The sequence below is a fragment of the Vicugna pacos genome, chromosome 10, assembly GCF_048564905.1.
Source record: "Vicugna pacos chromosome 10, VicPac4, whole genome shotgun sequence".
Taxonomy (NCBI): Eukaryota; Metazoa; Chordata; class Mammalia; order Artiodactyla; family Camelidae; genus Vicugna; species Vicugna pacos.
This window is the reverse complement of record NC_132996.1, coordinates 19241697-19245769: the sequence shown is the minus strand read 5'-3', so window position 1 is coordinate 19245769 and position 4073 is coordinate 19241697. Positions and strand designations below refer to the sequence as shown.

At 51.2% G+C, this 4073-nt stretch overlaps 1 long non-coding RNA gene across 1 annotated transcript; it reads left to right on the top strand.

Moving 5' to 3' along the window:
- Window positions 1–826: 826 nt before the first annotated feature.
- On the top strand, window positions 827–3733 carry LOC140698949 (uncharacterized). Its single transcript, XR_012076960.1, has 3 exons — window positions 827–894; window positions 1086–1124; window positions 2843–3733. It is a non-coding gene; the product is annotated as an uncharacterized lncRNA (long non-coding RNA).
- The last annotated feature ends 340 nt before the right edge of the window (window positions 3734–4073 follow it).

Sequence of the window (4073 nt, the reverse complement as noted above, 5' to 3'; positions counted from 1 at the left end):
AGTAAGTATTGATTTACTATTCCTGTGTGTCCTGCACTGTACGAGGGTCTGAAAAAAGAGTGACATTCCTGCCCTCATGGAGCCTATGCTAAATGAGAAATACTATACTGACTTGTTTTTTCAAGGGCTTATCTTGGCCAGACACTGATCTGAGAACCTCCTGTAAATGATCACATTTAGTTCCCCCAACACCCTCTCTGAGGCCGCTATTATTACCATCTTCATTTTGCAGGTACAAAGACAGGCATGGACAGAGGTTATGATTACCAAGTGGCAGCTAGGAGCTGATCCTGTGCATCTGTGCGCTCGGCCACAAAGTACATCGCCCTTCTGGAGTCTGAAGAGACAGCTGCTTTGTGTAAAGCCCTTGCACACACACTGCCCCATTTGATGCTCACAGCAGCTCTGGGAGGGGCGTGTTGTCACAATTCTGTAAGCGAGGTATCTGTGACTTGGGGAGACAAAGGTATTCACCCAGCAGGTTAGCATCTAGAGCCTGACCTGGCACCCACCGCAGGACCCAGGCTGCAGCATCCCCTTTGTGCTGCATTTGAAAATTTCCTTGCTGTGAACACGTATTCTTTTATAGCTATAGAAACAGTACTGAAGCTGAGAAAATGGCTTTTCCTCCTTTTCGTCTCCCTGTTGTCAACTCTGAGCTGTGCGGGCAACCTGTATTTAGGAGGTGGCCTCCAGGGCACCCTGGGATCATGCCTACTTCTGGGGGAACAGGAGTTCTTTCATCTTCCTCGTGAACAAGTTCAGACTTGTGAATTGCATGGACTGTGTTGCTAGCGGCATCAGGAACCACCCCAGCATTTCCGGTCAGGCGGCTCTGAGGGTGCCTCTTCTTCTGTCTCCTCCTGAGGCTTGTGGGAATCTCAGAGGCGGCAGGTACCTTTTCTTCTCAATTATCCATTCATCTTAGGGCAGGTTGCTCTACTTTGAAAACAGCACTCACTTTTCCCTCTTTCTGTAGTTTTTCTAACTACCTCTGAAAGTTGCCAGGAGGAAGGACTCGATTCTGTGGCTCGTAGAGCCGCAGGAGGTGAGAGGCCATTCGGTTCAACTCCCTTGTTTTACAGGGAAAGGAAACTGGGGAGACTGAGGGACTTGCTCCTCTGGTGAGTACTGCCACCTCCTGGCTTTCTTTCTGCTATTTACACACTTCCCAGCTCTCCTGGGGCACCTCCTTCTTTTATGAGGTAATGAAAGTCATGGCAGAAATGTCTGTGACGTGCCCAAGGCCAACGAGTGAGTGAGACAAATGGACCAGAGCCCAGTCCTTCTAGCTCCCAGCTCCAGCAGCTGGGCACTAGCTGGGTGAGGACAAACTGGGTTTTTCTGGTGCCCTGTTGTTACCCTGCTGATCTTAAGCACATGCTCTTTACAGAGGAAACACACATGAAATAACCAGGCCTATGAGAGCGAGAGGAGAGGGAGAGAGAGAGAGGAGAGAGAAAATAGTTTTCCAAAAATAGGAACAGAATTCCTCTCAGCGAGAGAGCAACTGTTGTGGGAAGAAAGAGCGTTGGGCTCTGTAGGGGACCTGAGTGCCCGTGAGGATGTGCTGCCCCCGGAGAGGGGAAGTGAACCGTCTGACTAACAGAGAAGGAAATTCTGAAGCTCCAAAGGGAGCGTCTGACTTTGGGTTTCCCCAAACCCAACCCTGAGACAAAGGCTTGGGTGTAGGCCGTCTATCTGGAAGGTGAGCCAGGAGTCACAGGTGAAAGAGGACATGACAGGGAAGGGAGTGAGCCCCAGGGACACTTTGCCGAGAAGGTTCCATGTGGGCAACAGGGGCTCAGTCCCAGAGGGACTAAAGAACTGGTCTGAATGTACCTCAGAGTCGTCCCATCTGGAGTCAGGGAGGCTGCAGGATTTTTTGCAGCCTCTTGTCGCTCATTGAGGATTATTCCTGGCTGGCACCCCTGGGTTGCCCTGGATGGGTCGAACAAGTTTTAGGTTCTAGAGAAAGCCCACAGATGGAGCAGAAGAGAGACACAGGGGGAAAGCTGCAGTGTTCTGGAAACTGTGTACTGTAGCTGCTGGTGGACTCAGAGGAGGACAAAGGGTGTCAGTAGTGTCTGTCACAGGGCATGATCTGTATCAGAGCTGGAGAGATGGCAGAATTCCACGCTCTGCGCTGGGCTGTCTTCCTCTCACCTCCCTTAAACTTGCAAAATCTTCTTGGAGAAACAAGTGAAGGGATAGAGGCACGCATCTGGGATGATGTGGGGCAGACCGGAGGCCACCGCGCCGTCCCTGGACTGCATCGTGAGTGCAAGGGCCTCAGGAATCGGCCAAACCCTAAGCACAGCCTCATCTGCTTCCACGGGCTGGGGGGCTAGGTTCCCACGGGGCATCTGGGTTCCACACATGCCCCTCTGCAGCCACTCCAGGCACTGGAAGGGGTGGTGTGGAAATGGGTGACTTTCCTCCCATTAGAACAGGGAACCCCACAAACTCAGGACAGTGGCTCTTGAGCCACGACTGGCAGCAGTTCCCCGCCTCCCCAGTGCCCAGAGCCCAGAGCCTGCTTGCTCCCTGAGGCTTGGGGAGAGGCTCTGGGTGTGAGCTTCTCAGGCCCCATCCTCAGGCGGCCAGCAGGAGACTTTCCAGCTGAGGTGAGCCCTTCACGGATGGTGACTTCATGTCAAGCAATGGTGTCCCATACAGATGGACAGATATTTGTGGGGAAGCCCAGTAGGAAGGAGGCAATGAGAGCCACTCCCGGCCAGAGCACTGGTCCTGGGCTGGGTTTTCCTATTATTGGGACAGGTATCTGCTACCGTGACATGGGTAGGGTGGTGGAGGATAAACTCAGATCTCTCTTTTTCAGAGAAGGAAAAGCTGCTAGGACCCCAGAGGAGAAAGAGACACTAAGGAAACTGGTTCCTTCGGATTCAAGATCCCTCTGCTGCTAGGGCCAAAACGGTGACTGCACAGCTGGCTGGTGAGTGCTTGGCCTCCTTGCTCGGGGCACAGCTGACAGCAACTCAGGCGTCATGCTGTCCGGTACGGTCTTTTACCAGAATTTCCTCCCTGTCACTCCATCAGTATCAGCATCCGGAACAACTGGACCGACACCCCACAGCCAGAGAGACTCTGCATGTTGAACAGGACAGTGCACTGGGCTGGGAGATGGGGACCTGGGTTCCAGCCTCTGTTCTGCCCCTAACTGGCTCTCTCAGCCTCGCTGTCCTTGTCCACAAAGCCAGGGAGTCAAACTAGAGATCTGTCTCCTCTTGCACATCAGGAGGTGATACTTTCTCTTTTATTTTCCCTGGGAAGGAGATTGATGTTCTGCTTGGAGAAAAGGGTTTGGCACATACTCTAGCTGTGATTTTTGGTTTCTCTAAGGCTGTCTGCTCATCTCTAAAATCACGATAATAAAGTTGCTCCTCCTAACTCACAGGGTTTTTGTGGGGATCAAGTGAGACAATGACTGTAAAAATGTTCTATGCAGTGTATAGCATGTCATTCATTCATTCACCAAATTATTGTTGTTGTTGTTATTATTATTATTACTTCTGTTATGGCTGTGTTGGTCCCTGAGAATATAAGGATGAGACAGGTTGTGGGGCTTTCAGTTTGATATGGGTATTAACAAGGGAGCACATAATTAAGTCCCTGTGACTCATCCTAACATAGCAATTACAGGTTACCACACTATGAGAAGCCACAAGACTTGGTGACTCCCAAGGTCAGGTCAACAAACACACACACCTCCCGGGAGGGCAATATGTTTATCTAGTCACCAAACATTTCTAGAATTCCTGCTCAGTACTTATGTCTTTCTCTCTCTCTTCTGGTTGAGGCATAAGCCTCCCTGGTTCCAGGTTACTGTTTGTTCTCTCCATCCTCTGTTGCTTGACCTGTTGTTGGCACCCTCTTCTTTCCAAGCCAAACAGCAGACAAGGTCTGCTCTCCTTTCTTGGGCAAACATCCTGTAGAGGGAGCAGGGCCAGCTTCCCAGAATACAGGCTATTCTCGTGTGCACACGGCCTCAGGGACCAGGGGGCTCTGCCACGCCTCATGTGCTTCTTTGAGTATGTATTATTGCAGAAGGC